Here is a 14,717-nt window from a genome sequence, read left to right as displayed (position 1 = left end):
GTCCCTTCCAGTCCTATGATTCTATGTCTGGTGATCATCTATTCTTTTAAAATGAATTATTTCCTGATCATTGATTTATTAATGCTCATTAGCATCTGTAGCCATGGGCCCTGCTCTGGGCTGTGCTCTGCTGTTACAGAGCCAAGTATTTGTGGTTTATTTTTGGTGTTATACTGAAGGGCACTCAAGTAAGGTCACGTGGTTGCTGTGAGACCCCAGGACACTCAGACAAGGGAGGTATGTGTTTCAGGGGGCTTTCCCAGGAGCAACAAACTAATGGAATGCAACTGATGCTATGATCCTTGGAGGAGCTGCTCAGGGTGTGCAGAGGGGATTTGCTAGAGCATAGTCTGTCTCTTGTTTAGATTGTAAACTCTTCCAGGCAAGACTATCTCTTTGGTACAGTTTGTACAGTGTCTAGCATGGTGGAGTGCTGATCCAGGGCTGGGGACCCAGGACACTCTAGTGAGGCAAATGAATAACAGTAAAAATAAAAAGGAGGGTGGGTCATTAATTAATGAGGTTTGGAGGCGACGAGGTTTCTCCAGAGACTTTCACATTTAAGCCATCAGTTTGAATCCAGCCCAGTTCGGTAGTGACCAGAAGTCATTGCATGGGGCCAGGGGAATGTGAAAGGAGTTGGGGGTGACAATGGAGAGATGCCTGTTGTTACTGGCCCCCTGTTGGCTGTCACAGCAGGGGCCAAGCACTGAAATGAGCTGTGAAGTCTGAAGTCCCCTCTCAGCCCTAGAAGTTGCCCCGCAGGGCTGGTTTGAGGCACCTCCGGGGGGCCAGTGTGGGAGAAGATTGCTCTGCTGTTGCCCTATTGATGGTGCTGCAGCCATACAAGCAGATGACTTCAGCTGTCCGAGTGCTGCGGGGGAGGCATTGAAGGAACCGCCCTTGTGCCCGCACCCCCAGCTCTGCCCTTGAAGCTGGGGTGCTGCTCTCCCCAGCTCTGTCCACACCTGCTGCTTGTGCTCAACTGGCGCAGACCCCTCCCCCCACCTGCAGCCTACACCTACCTCTGCTCCCCTGAGGAGCATCAGGACAGGCTGGCCAGACAGATTAAAAATGCATGGTAACTTCATCTCCCTGTCCCCCCGCCCTTCCGTGGAAAAGATGCTCACCGGCTGGAGAGTGCAGTAGAGTGTTGGCTATGGACGCTGGGCAGGTGAGTGCTGCTGGGGTTAGCTGAGGGACCCAGAGTGGGGAGGTCTGGGAGAGGCGGCTCCCTCATTGCACATTGTCCTGTCTCTGTCCCTTTTGTCCAGCTTTGACACCTGATCTGTTGCTTCCAGCTCCTCTTGGTCTGGTGGTGAGCGGGAGCCAGGTGCTCTCTGGAACTGGCTGGTGCACTAGGAGCCAGGGAACTAGCTTCCCCCTGTGCTTCTCCTTCAGTTCCCTAGCAGTCTGCTCCTGGAAGTGCTGGGCCTGGGGCAAAAGCCCTTACCTCTCTATGGTGTGCTTTCTTCCAGGCCAAGCAGGAGGCGTGTGTGCGAGCAGCAGTGGGACTCCGACGCGCAGCAGGTATAGTGCCCTGTGCAGCCAGCAGCAGAGGGAGTCTAGGGCATGAGTGTCTACAATTCATCAGGCCCCTTTGTGTAGTCTTGTCAGGGGATTGGCTCCTGCGTGGGAGTGGGGAGTGGTCTGGGAAGCTGCTGACTGGTTCAAATCCAGCCCAGCCTGGTAGGCCCAGTTAAGCACCTAACTGCCCTTGAAATCAACGGGAGAGAAGCAGGTAAATCTCTCTGTGGAGCTGGACCCAAAAGCCAAGCCCATCCACTGCTGCTGTGAAAGGAGCTGGGGTCTGTGTCCAGCTGGCATGGCCAGGCCCCCATGGTGACAATGGCAATAAGGCAGCTAGGCACGAAGAGCAGCCACAGGGAGATGCAGAGTTAGCTGGAGCGGGACATGATGAAGGGGGCACAGGGGGAGGAAGGAGATGGGCCTGGGGAGAAGTGGGCGAGCTGGCTCTGGGGGGCACTGCAGAATGAGGACACAACATCCCTTTGCTCTCTGAGCCACTGGTGCCTAAAGTGGAGCGAGAGTGGAGGCAGCAGGGTACTCGGGAGGCTGCACCCCACCTCTCCTCAGCCTGGGGCTCGGAGTGAAGGGCTGGCCAGGCTCAGGCTCCATGGGGGAGGTGCAGGAAGCTCAGGCCAGAACTTGGAAGCAGTTTTGTCAGTTCACAGCAAAGGGGAACTGCTGACAGGAGCGTCTGGTCCCCCAGCGCAACAGGAACCCGGGGACGGTTACACCCAGCATGCTGCAGCCAGCCGGGATCTCATTTCCTTTAGCAGCCAGCGTTCAGGCCTCTCCTCTGTGCCTGAGCCAGCAGCAAAGCCAGCTCATGTCTACACTGTGACGTTGTGCAGTCTATATGGTTTTATAAAAACATGATAATAAGTGAATATAATGTAACTGGGATAGTTTTATAAAAATTTGATAAGTGACTATAATGCAAATGGGATATGCTTTGTGCAAAAGGTCTCTTGTAAGGTATCATTACAAAGCTCATAATCTACTGAGTGTGTGTGACAATGCGGTTCTGGCAGAACCCAACTGAGAGTGCCAACTCAGGACAAATTGCTTAAACAGGGCAGTGCAGCCCAAGGCTGGGGTATTTTCCACTTCTAAGGCAAACCAAACCAGCCAGACTAAGGGAACTTCGGTCTCACCCCACTGGCTAACCGCAAGTCTCTCAAGCAATCTCCTTAGACACTCCAGTTTCCCAGTATAACCGCCAGTACCACTCGTACGGGGACAAATGGTTATGAAAACCAGTGCCCAAGTAACAGAAAAAGGTTCTCCTGATCCCAAAGGACCAAGCCCCAGACCCAGGTCAATATACAAATCAGATCTTTCCCACAAATCACGCTGCTGTCAATTCTTTAGAATCTAAAATCTAAAGGTTTATTTATAAAAGGAAAAAGATAGAGATGAGAGCTAGAATTGGTTAAATGGAATCAATTACATACAGTAATGGCACAGTTCTTGGTTCAGGCTTGCAGCAGCGATGGAATAAACTGCAGGTTCAAATCAAGTCTCTGGAATACATCCCCCGCTGGGATGGGTCCTCAGTCCTCTGTTCAAAGCTTCAGCATGTGGCAAAGTTCCTCCAGAGGTATGAAGCAGGATTGAAGACAAGATGGAGATGAGGCATCAGCCTTATATAGTCTTTTCCAGGTGTAAGAACACCTCTTTGTTCTTACTGTGGAAAATTACAGCAAAATGGAGTCTGGAGTCACATGGGCCAGTCCCTGCATACTTTGCTGAGTTACAAGGCGTATCTGCCTTCTCTCAATGGGTCCATTGTATAGCTGATGGTCCTTAATGGGCCATCAAGCAGGCTAGGCAGAGCTAACACCAGTTTGTCTGGGATGTCACCCAGCAGCATAGCATAAGTTTGAAATACAGACAGTATAGAGCCAATATTCATAACTTCAACTACAAAAGTGATACACACATATAGACAGCATAATTATAACCAGTAAACCATAACCTTGTCTTAGACACCCCATTTGACCCCCTTTATACAAGATTTGCGTGCCACTACAGGACCTTGGTTGCAACAATGATCTATATGGTTCCAGATTATATCAATAACGTCACAGTGTGATCATCCTATTTGTAGAAATGTACCACTCTTGTATCTAAAACTAGAAATATAAAATATAACTCTGAGGGCCTATTGTAATTATGTAAAGTGTGGGCCATTAATGATGGTTTGGAATCTTGATGACTCCCATTAACAGGACTGTTGTCTGCAGATGGCTGTATTTACCTGTGAGTCTTCCTGTATATGTGTGTGCTGGCAAGTGAGTAATAAAGTCTTGCAGTGACATGTGATCATGTCACCTGAACTGGAATCCATCTTTAACCTGGTGCTTTTCCACGGGGGGGTGGAAACCCAGAGGGACAAAGGGTTCCCGCCTTATGCAAAAGATATATAAAGGGGTGGAAGAGAACAGAGAGGAGGAGAGAAGCCATCATGAAGAATCCCCTAGCTATCACCTGAGCTGGAACAAGAGCTGTACCAGGGGAAAGAATTGTGCCCAGGCCTGGAAGGTGTCCAGTCTGAGAAAAACTTACTGAAGCATCTCTGAGGGTGAGATTATCTGAATTCAGTTTGATTAGGCATAGATTTGCGCATTTTATTTTATTTTGCTTGGTGACTTACTTTGTTCTGTCTGTTACTACTTGGAACCACTTAAATCCTACTGTCTGTATTTAATAAAATCACTATTTATTTAGTAATTTACTCAGAGTATGTATTAATACCTGAGGGAGCAAACAACTGTGCATATCTTTCTATCAGTGTTATAGAGGGCGAACAATTTATGAGTTTGCCCTGCATAAGCTTTATGCAGGGTAAAACTGATTTATCTGGGTTTAGACCCCATTGGGAGTTGGGCATCTGAGTGCTAAAGACAAGCACACTACTGTGAGCTGTTTTCAGGTAAACCTGCAGCTTTGGGACAGGAGATTCAGACCCTGGATCTGTGTCTGGAGCCAGACGGGAGTGTCTGGCTCAGCAAGACAGGGTGCTGGAGTCCTGAGCTGGCAGGGAAAACAGAAGCAGGGGTAGTCTTTGCACATTGGGTGGCAGCTCCCAAGGGGGTTTCTGTGATCCAACCCGTCACATACACCACTGCAGGAAACCAGCTGGGCAGGGCCAGCAGCAGCAGGGCTCAGTGACCTGCCTCACCCCAGCCCGAGGAGAGGATGAGCTGAGATTAAACCCAAAGAGCTGCGGCTCCCCAGCGGGGACCAGGAGGAGGCCAATGCTCCCTGCGAAGGGGAATTGGGAAGGGGATGGAGGGCAGCCTGGGCTCAGCAGGTGAAAGACCCATGGGCACATGTGCGCCAAAGTCCCGGTGCCTGGGGAATGGCAGGTTGGGTCAGGTCACTCTGCTCTTGCTCCTGTTTCCTGGCCTATTCCCATCTGGTGTGTGGCTTCATGTCCCTGCTGTCTAGGCCTTCCATGTGTGCCACAGGTGATGCTGCCAGGCCCAGGAGATCCAGTCTGTAGGTATTGTGTGGGGTGGCACATCCCAGTCCTCACTGCAGCTGGTTCCGGGGGAGTGGCCCCTGTGGACCAACTGGAGCGGATCAGGCCCCAGGGAGCAGGGTCTCCCATAGTTTATTTCTTGTTTATATCCCTGATCCTGTGTTCGTGCCCCTGGCCCCCCGGACTGTGTGTAAATGGCCCTGATCTGTCCCTTCACTTGGCGTTTCAGGCTCGGGGAAGCAGGAGAGTTTCCGGGTCGTGAATGAAGACTCCAGCCGGCTGATTTTCGTAGATAAGGCAGACAAGGACATTCAGGTAGGATTGGGTGGTGTCCGGGGCAGGGTACTCACCCCAAGCTGGAGTGAGGAGGGAAGGTGGGGATGCTCATGTGATGCCTGTGTCAGGAGTATGGCTGTATGCAGGGGCAGTGTTGGGCTGGTTCCTCCAGCCAGGCACAGGACGAAGCAACAGAGGCCTCACCTCAAGCAGCAAGAGTCATCCCACAGGGCACACCTGCTGTCTTACAAATCAGCCTTTGGGACTTGAGGGAATCCTGACCCATTGGGGTGGGGGGTGGGGGCTGAGTCCCAGGACTCTCTCACGGCCTGGCTTGGTGCAGCTCTCAGCCCCTCCCACGTAGCCCTCTCACTTAGCTCCCCTCGGATAGGGTCCGTCTCACCCGCAGCCCCACAGGAACAAAGGGCAGCAGGTTCCTGCCTGCTCAGTCCCTGCCCTGGCAGGTAAGAATTGTGCCATGGCCCCAGCTGTGGAACTGCTTCCCGCGGTGCAGTGCAACGCTGCCAACCCCTGGAGCTTGGCCGCTACAATTCCTCCTGCACCCGGCCCGGGGAGATGAAATACAGCCCAGAGGTCCCTGTGGGATGGGAGAGCTCCGGGCTTGGAGGTGCTGGGGCTGGGTGAGAGGCGGGAAGGGCTAAGCGCTAACCCAGCTGCTGTGTCTTTCCAGGAGGGCTGCTTCACGTTCGACGGCATCTTTAGTCTGGACACGGGACAGGTACGGTGGGTTCTGCATGTCTGTGCTGGGAAGGGGAAAGGCCTGGGGCCTGCACCCCTCTCCTTAGACTCAGGGGCAGGCAGCACCCAGAGGCTGATCCAGGAGCCAGACTGAGCCCTAGACTCCCCAAGCCCTGAGAACTGATCCATGTCTCTCACCAGAGCTCGGCCGTGTCCCCTGGGATTATCCTGGCCCCCCAAACACGGGCGGCAAGGAATGGCTGCTAAGGTGCTTGTCACGACCCCCCTGATCAGCCTAAGGCCTCTGAGGGAACCTTGAGATCCAGGGATAATGTGGAGCTTGGTCCAGTGCACTTGGAAATAGCCCAAGCAGCAGGGGTTCCCCTCTCCTTGGGACTAATCCCGAGCCCAGTCCCTGTGGGCATTTCACCATTGCTCCTGCCCCCACAGCGATGCTCTGTCCTTGGCATTCCCACTCTTACTCAAGCTGCACAGGGGTCTCCTATCCCTCTCCCCTGCTCCCAGCAGACGCCCCCTTTGGGGTCCCAGGCCTCCTTCAGGGGCTGTGCCATTCCTGGTCTGCTTCTCCAGGGCCCGACTGACCCAGGGCTTGGGGTGCTGAAAGCGTCCCAGCCCAGCTGGTAAATGGCCTGTAGTTTTGCTTGGCTGGGCACATTTCAATGGGGTCTCTACCTCTCCCCACCAGCCCCAGCCCCAAAGCCCTCAGCAGGGGCCAGCACCAGCAGTGCGGGTGGGGAAAGGAGGCTGTGGGGCTGCCTGCACTAGGAAGGCTGGGGGCCGGGGGGCCCCGAGGTCAGTGCTTGGAGCAGAGCACCCTGTCCTGTGTTCGAGATCTGCCGCAGCTCCCCTGGGGTTGCTGTGTTCTGGGTTGCTCCCCTTGGATCTCTCTGCAGGACGAGGTGTTCTCGGAGCTGGTGAGACCCCTGCTGGCCATGGTGCCCCTTGGCTACAGCGTGTCCCTGCTGCTGTGGGAGGCCCATCAGGCCGGGACCAAGCTGCAGCCTCAGGGTACTGGGCAGCACCACAGCATCATCCAACAGGTGAGTGCAGTGGGCTGGGCAGCCCAGAGGTTATTGCTGGGTCCTGTCTCCTTCTCACCAGGCTGGTTTAACCCTTTGGATGCTCTGGGCTGGGATGACCCACTCCACCCACTGGCATGAACCTTCCAACCCTTGTAGGCTGCCTGGGGCTTGGCACTGAACTGGGCAAACAGGAATATACATATGTGTGTTGGGTGTGGTGTCCCAGGTCAGAGGGCAGCCAGGGGCACCATTTAGGTAGTTTGGCAGGGCAGATCTGGGCATCAGAGCAAGGCAGGAAGAGACGTTCTCCCCCTCCCCCTCTGGCTGCCCCAGTGGTTCCCTACTCCATGGAGGTGGTAGCAGTTCTGATGCGGAGAGAAAGCCAGTGAGAGGGGCAGAAAGTGTGGGGTATGGGGAGGAGGTTCTATCATGGGGAAGGCACCGTCCCTGCTCCCCGCTTCCCAGGCCTGGAACTGTGCTGGCTCTGCAGTGCTCTGGCCACTGCTGCCTGGAAGCCGCTCAGCACCATTGCCTTCCCATTTCCTATCGCGTGGCAGACAGATGGAGGCAGTGGCATAGCCAGCACCAGCTTCCCCCGGCAGAGCAGAGTGACTGGGTAGCTCAGCCAGCCCGTGGCTCCCACAGAGTCACAGCAAGGGAAGGTGGCAGGGGGTGCTGGAGCCAGACAGGCGCCTGCAGCTCATGCATCATCCAAGAGAGAGGGAGAGAAAATGGGTCAGCGACTGGGAGAGGCAGTGAATGCGTGTCAGTGGGACCCTGGGACATGCCTGGCCTCCCATTGCCAGACCAATGGGGGTTGTTGCTACATGAGGCACTTCTCAATCTACTAACACTCTGTCACCTCCTAGCACAATGTCTGGCCTCCCGCCTAGCTCAGCATGTCTCGGTCCCCCATAGCATCAGCTCCACATGAGGATAAGAACCTATTAAAGCTGTTAACTGGAGGAGCTGCTCCTTTAGCTTGAACTGTAATAGCTCATGTTTCTAGCTCTGATGGGTCAAACCCTGCTAACAACCCAAGCGAGGGGATTGGTGTGGGTAATTTGGGTGTAATCAAACGGCAGCGAATAACCACAACGAAGGCTCCTGAAATAGACTGACGTTTACATTTTACCATTCACAAAAATCCAAGGGCTTCCAGGTCCTAAGGAACTCCTAGCCACCACTAAATTTCCCCCGCACTCCCACTGAAATCTGAACAGCCATTGGATACAGCGTCCCGGGGGTCAATTGGCAGCCAGGGATCCATTGGCTATGGCATCCCAGGGGTAGGGAAGACAGCCCGGGGAGGCTGCTGCTCACGTGGCAGGGGGTGGCCCTGAGCTCTCAGCTCACCCAAAAAGCCCAATCCCGCCCTTCCATGAACAGATGCGACAGACCCTGAAATTGAGGGGAGCTTCCCCAGCTATCTGAAAGCAGGACAGATCCCAGCTTCAGAAGAAGCCCCTGGGCCACAAATTCTAGGGAGCTGGTGAGCAAAGCACAGGCCTCTGAGCAGTTCCACCCCCTCTCCAGGTGATAGAAACCTTCTTCCAGGAGCCCAAGCTCCCAGGGGATGGCAGGGACCATCTGCAAACTGTCAGCTTTGTCCAGGTAAGATGGAGTGTGGGAGATCCATCGCTGGTGGGCTGGCGTGTGCCCCAGGCTGGTGTGTGCCTCAGGCTGGCTGCCCATCCTCCAGCCTGGGCCATTGGGGAATGATTTTATAACTCTCATTAGAGCAGTATCTCCCATTGCCCGTGGTGGGGCCCTGGGGCTGCAATCTGTGCTGCCCGCTGGCTGGACTCTCACACCCTCTGGGCACTCTTTGCCATCACCTTCCCAGTTGGGGCACCTGTGAGTCCTGCCAGTCTGCAGGGCAGCCCCCCTCCCCCAATGCCTGAGTGTGAGCCCCAAATTGGGGGATGGGCGGAGCGGGGCAAATGTACTACAGGATCATGGGATTGCTGAGTGTGGGGAAGCTGGGATGTCCCTGGGGGCTCCTGCTCTGAGCAGCAGCTGGGGTGGCTTTTCCTTCCCTCTCTTTTCCCTCTGTTACCCATATGGCTCTGCCTTCCACTGCCCACCCTCACTGCCTGTGGGTAGCTTCCCCAACGGGGTGGATTGCCCCCTGCTCTGCCCCACCCCTGCTGCTGTCAGTGAGACCTGTGCAGAGTGGGTGGGTGGGTGTGAGAGGCTGGAGCAGAATGGAAACAGTGTACACCTCATTTAAACTCACTTGGCATGGGTGTCAATGACCCCAACAAGGCCAGGATCAGGCCCTGTGTCTCTGAACAGCCTAACAAGTAACAAAACACACTGCGTGCAGAGTCTGCTCCTGTCAGTGGGCCCCACTGGTATAAAGAGGCTGGAAATTGGCTGGGAAAACCCCCAACATGAGGGGGATGCTGTGGTGCCATAGGGCTGGCAGATGGGCATCGAGGGGGTGGGGCCGGATTCCCTTTTGCTCCACCCATTCTTGGGTGCTGGGAAGTCCCATGGGCCTGAGCCAGAGTCAGCTGGGGCAGAGCCTGCTCCCAGCAGCTCCAGAGCAAACCTCCACTGCCCAGGCAGCACCAAGCTCACCCTGGCCTCAGCCCACAGGTGGAGCCTGCGGGTTTTGCTGCTGCCCTCAGTAGGTTCTGAACCCCAATCTGTGGGTGCGGGTGCCAGCCTGGTGCATAGGAACCATCCCCTGCCTGGCCCTCCTGGGTCTGAATGCCCCCTGCCGATGCCGCCTCAAGACAGGTTTGTGCCTTGAATTTAAACATCAGAAAGAGGAAACAAAGGAAAAGAAGCAAAGGAATGGAGGGGTGCAACCTGCTGTGCCCTGGAGCCAGCACCTGAGGCTGGGCCATGCCTCCGGATGGGGCTGTGGAGTGGTTAGCTCTTTGGGTTTGCAATAATACTGTTATCCCTGCTACACCCTGGACAACCAGCTGCCTAACAACCTTCCCTTCAGAACAGTTGGCATGGATCCCTGGTACATCAATACCAAAGAACCATGACAAATGTTTCCATTCAGAGAGGCCCCCGGGAATGTTCCTTTATGAAAAGGAGAGTGGGCAGGCTGCTTCTGTATTAACTTCCTCCCCCATCTCCTGGAGGAAGGAACTATGACATTGATCCTGCCATCGGATCCGTGCAGGTGAACCCTGGCCCTGCCTCTGTGCAGAGTCCTAGTTCTGCAATCGGATCTGCGTGGGCAGCACAGTCCAAGGCCAGGAGCTCAGACAGACAGCTGATTAACTGCCCATCATTCCCTGCCATAATGGAAGGGAGGGGGCTTCTGGTGTTTTCCCATGGGAAGCAATCTCATTTCCCACACTCACAGCCAGCAGAAGGGGAGAAATCCAGGACAGGCAGGATGGAACCATATTTTATCAACCAAGGCTCACAGCGAAAACATAGCAGGGTCTCCTTGATGTTAGAGCGGGGGCAGCTTTACCAAGGTTGTTCTAATGAAAGAGAAGTGTAGCCAGGACTTCTGATAACAATACAGACCCCCACCACCCTCCAAGGGCCTGATCCAAAGTCCTGTGAATTACTAAATTCAATGGGGATGTGGGTCAGGCCCCAGATGAGTCCAGCTCTTCCGCTATCCCCCTGGCCACCCCACATTATTGGAATGCCACAGGTTTTCAGTGCACCTGCTGGAGACACATGCAGTCCCCAGCCACAGTCCCACCCAGTTACACACACACACCCCAGCAGTGCTGCCCCTGGACCCTCAGTGACATTGTGACACTGGGCAGGAGCCAAGCTTTCCATTGCTGACCAAACTCTAGTTCCTGTCAATTTCCTTTCACATCACTGCATGTGCCCCATGGAGAGCCAGCCCGCCGGGAATGGGGAGGCTCCCAGTTCAGCTGCTTTATAGCTCACCACGTATAGTCTGACATAGGGTTACCATACGTCCAGATTTTCTCGGACATGTCCGGCTTTTGGGGCCTCAAATCCCCATCCGGGAGGAAATCCCAAAAAGCGGACATGTCCGGGAAAATAGGGAGGGAGGGACCAGCAGTGCTCGGCCGGGGGCCGGAGCTGCTGGGGCCGGCAGTGCTCGGCTGGAGCCGCCGGGGCCGGCGGTCTGGGGCTGGGATTGGGGTTGCGGGGCCAGAGCCGGCGGTGCGGGACCGGGGCCCGAGCCTGGCAGTGCTCAGCCGGGGGCGGCGGTGCGGGGCCCGGAGCCGGCGGTGTTCGCCCCGGGGGTCGGGCTGGGGTCGGCGGTGCGGGGCCGGGGTGCTCGGCTCGGGCCGGAGCCGGCGGTGCGGGGCCCAGGGTCGGCTGTGTTCGGCTGGGGGCCGGGCTGGGGCCGGCCAAGGGTGCTGGGCCGGGGCCGGGCCAGGGGTGCTTGGCCGGGGGCCGGCGGTGCGGGGCCGGGTGGTGCTCAGCCGGGGGCTGGGCCGGGGCCGGGGTTGGGGTCGGGGGCCGGCGGTGCAGGGCCTGAGCCAAGTCGGGCAGGAGACGCCGGAGCCAGAGCCGCGCCTCCTTGCGCCCCCCCCGCCCCAGCTTGCCTGCTGCTTCAGGCTTCCCGCGAATCAAATGTTTGCGGGAAGCAGGGGAGGGGAAGGGGCAGGGGGCGAAGCGTCCAGGGGAGGGGGCGGGGGCGAGGCCGGGACCCATGGAGTGTCCTCTTTTTGGACACTTAAAATATGGTAACCCTAGTCAGTCAAGGGTGAGATCCTTGGTCATAGAGCCGGTCCAAGGCCTCTGCACCAGCTCACTGAGCCATGTGGCTGGCTCCCTGCATCAGGGGAACGTCACCGATCAGGACTCCGGGTTTCCTATATGGAGCTAGACCATCGCAGGCATTCCTCATTGTTAAAACAGCCCCATGGCTCAGGAGCCCTGTGTGAAACCACCCAGCCCACGGTGTGTTCTCCCAGCCCCCCCTTGGGCTCCTGCCCCCTCTCATTGGGCACTCCCTACCCAGACAGCCCAGTGCCAGCGCTGCTCCATGCCCAGGGTGGCCCCTGCTCAGTACTAATGCTGCTTGTTACAGCTTTGTGCAGATGGAAATGCCCGGGACCTGCTCAGCCCCAGAAATCAAGCCCTGCACGTGCTGGATGTCCCCCCGCTGGGTCTGTACGTACCTGAGCCCTCATTCCTGCTCCTCCCAGGGCATTAGCCAGAGGCTTCCAGTCCCCAGCACCAAGCTGGGCAATAGAGGGGCTAAGGCCACAGTGTGGGGATGGTTTCAGTGACATCTCTGAAAGCTACACGCTGCCCTTGGCCAGAGCACGTGGAGCTTGGGCTTGGGGTGCCATGGCAGAACTGTGGGTGTGTGGTCAGGACTAGAATAGGGAATAGTGCTCAGGACTGAGCATTGGAGGTGGGAGGGCAGGACCAGGAGAGCAGGGTATGGAGCAGGCCAGGACTGGGCACCTTTGGCAGAGCAGTTAAAAGCCCAAGACTGGACAGGGGTGGGGGGACTGTGGCTCAGAATTGGGATGCACTGCAGAGCTGGGGGTGGGAGCACAGGACAGCAGGGGGTGCATTGCAAAGCTGGGGATGGGAGTGCAGGAAAGTAGGGGTGCACTGCAGAGCTGGAAGGAACCCCACCCAGCACGCAGCCACTGTCCCTTCCTCACCCAGGGACTTTGAATCCTTCTGTTTCTAAAGCACTTTATTTACTCAGGGACAAGCCTGCAGCTGGATAGAAGCCAGTGGAGAGGGGATGGGCTGGGGGCTGGCTGGAAGAGGCCCATTCCCAGCTGCTGGCAGCAGAGGGGACATGCCACGACTGTGCAGCCAGGGGCAGCTGCTTGGTAGGGCCAGCATTGTGCTGCTCTGCACTCACTCCCATTGATGGTGCCACCCGGCAAAGCCCGGCTCTGGGCAGGCAGAAAGCAGCTTGGCTGGTGGCCTCTGGAGAGGGGTATGGGGAGGCCTCCCGCTCCAGTACTACTGAGGCACTAAGGCTGCAGTGGGAGGAGGCTGGGCTCCATCCCCCAGTTGCCTGGGGCTGAGGGACAAGGTGCCCCAAAGGCCACTGAGCAGCTGCTCTGCTCTGGGAATGGCGCCCAAGCCTGGGGGCATGTGAGGGGGTGCCCCCTCCTTAGCCAGGGCAAAGGATGGGAGGAAAGGCCTGGGTGATGAGCTGCAAGAGGGAAGAGCATCTCTGATGTTGGAGAATGTGTTGACTCCACAAGCCTGTGGCCCCAAGCTCTGCTCATCATGTGGTCTGGTAGGACCCAGGGTGATTGCAGCCAGGGGAAGACCTGGGAACCCCCCCGACAGCCTCTCAGTCTGCACAGGGACTGCCCCACCCCTGGGCTGGGGTGAGAGCTGATCCTGTGGGCCGGGGTTGGGGGTGATGGAGCTAGTCTCTCCAGAGCATGGGCCAAAGGAGGAGGGGGACGGGAGGAGATCCAGAGGGTTTGGTTGCTCTGCCCCATGCGGGGCTTGTGCTGGTTCCCCCCCTGTGCTCTTTCACCCGGAGCCTCTTACTCCTGGCTCTCTGTTTCTAGGATGGTGGAAGAGGCAAGTGAAATTGTGGTGTCCAACTCTACAGCTGCCTACAGCTTCTATGTGAGGGGGCTGGAGGACAGTCCAGCACTGTCCCAAGGGTGTTCGCAGCAGTCCCAGGTGGAGCGGCAAGGAGCCACGTAAGGGTTAAGGCTAGGGGAGGGCACCCCAGGGTGTGTGTACTGGTCGGGGGAGTGGCTCTGGGACTGCTACTGCAACTGTACATCTTCTGTAAGGGACCCTACATGCTCCTTGGCCATCTCCCATCCACTTCCCAAGCAGGCCTGGCCCTGTTTATCTGGGTGAATTCCCAGAGCACAGGTGGGTTGGCTGGCTGCCATCTTTGAGAGCTCAGAGCCAGATCCCAAGGGCTCCCCAGCCAGAGCTTGAGGGGCTGTGTGTGCAGAAGAAGGGGACTGGAAATGGGACCAAAGGGGCTTTCCCAAAGCCCAGGAAGGGGAGAAGGTAGAGAAGCTGCTGGCAAGATCTGAGCACTAGCCCTCTGGCCCCTGGGAGCTGGATTCGGCCCTGGGGCAGTAGATCCTGCACCCCCCTGGACAGAGAAGCTCCAAGGCATCTCCATCGGAAGCAGCCACAAGCCATGCAGTGTCTTCATGCTGAGCTCCCCAGATGTGTACCTAGAGGGGAAATTGTGGTAACTTGCTCAAGTGCTGTCACAGCAGCAGGACTGACTCAGCTAGGTCCTGCTGCATCAGCAGCTGAGCCACAACCCAACACCCTGGGAGCATGCCAGGGAAGGGGCTGTTCCGCTTGTCACGGCCCATTGCCCCCTGGTTCCTGGGAAGGTGAGCAACTGCCTCCCGTGCATGCCCTCACCCTCCTGCCTTCCCCAGGTGCGGCAGCCTGTTCATCCTCACCATGGAGCAGGAGCTGGAGGGCTGCAGGCGCCAACGCTCGGCTGTCAGGATTTTGGAGTTCCCCCGAGGGGCCGGGCCCTGTGTGGAGCCGTACGTACAGGGGGGACATGCAGCTCCAAGCTGCATCTCCAGGGCACCAGCCCATGGCTTGTCCATGGTCAATGGGATCCTGTGGAACTCACTGCTGCAGGATAATGAGACCAATAGTTCCATACGTTTGAAAAGAGGCTCAGGCTGATATATGATCATCAGCAGCAATGGCACCCAAGGCTTGCAGTCCCCCTGCTTCACTTTTATTTATGTGCATGGCCATAGCACTCAAAATCCCTGGCCAGG

General features: G+C 56.7%; 1 long non-coding RNA gene across 1 annotated transcript; it reads left to right on the top strand.

Moving 5' to 3' along the window:
• The first annotated feature begins 8,598 nt into the window (after positions 1-8,598).
• LOC117881183 lies at positions 8,599-14,450 on the top strand. The gene is made up of 4 exons (XR_004646724.1): positions 8,599-8,646; positions 12,038-12,120; positions 13,506-13,643; positions 14,358-14,450. It is a non-coding gene; the product is annotated as an uncharacterized LOC117881183 (long non-coding RNA).
• The last annotated feature ends 267 nt before the right edge of the window (positions 14,451-14,717 follow it).

Source organism: Trachemys scripta, chromosome 8 (assembly GCF_013100865.1).
Source record: "Trachemys scripta elegans isolate TJP31775 chromosome 8, CAS_Tse_1.0, whole genome shotgun sequence".
Classification (NCBI taxonomy): domain Eukaryota; kingdom Metazoa; phylum Chordata; order Testudines; family Emydidae; genus Trachemys; species Trachemys scripta.
This window is presented reverse-complemented; position numbering and strand designations above follow the sequence as displayed.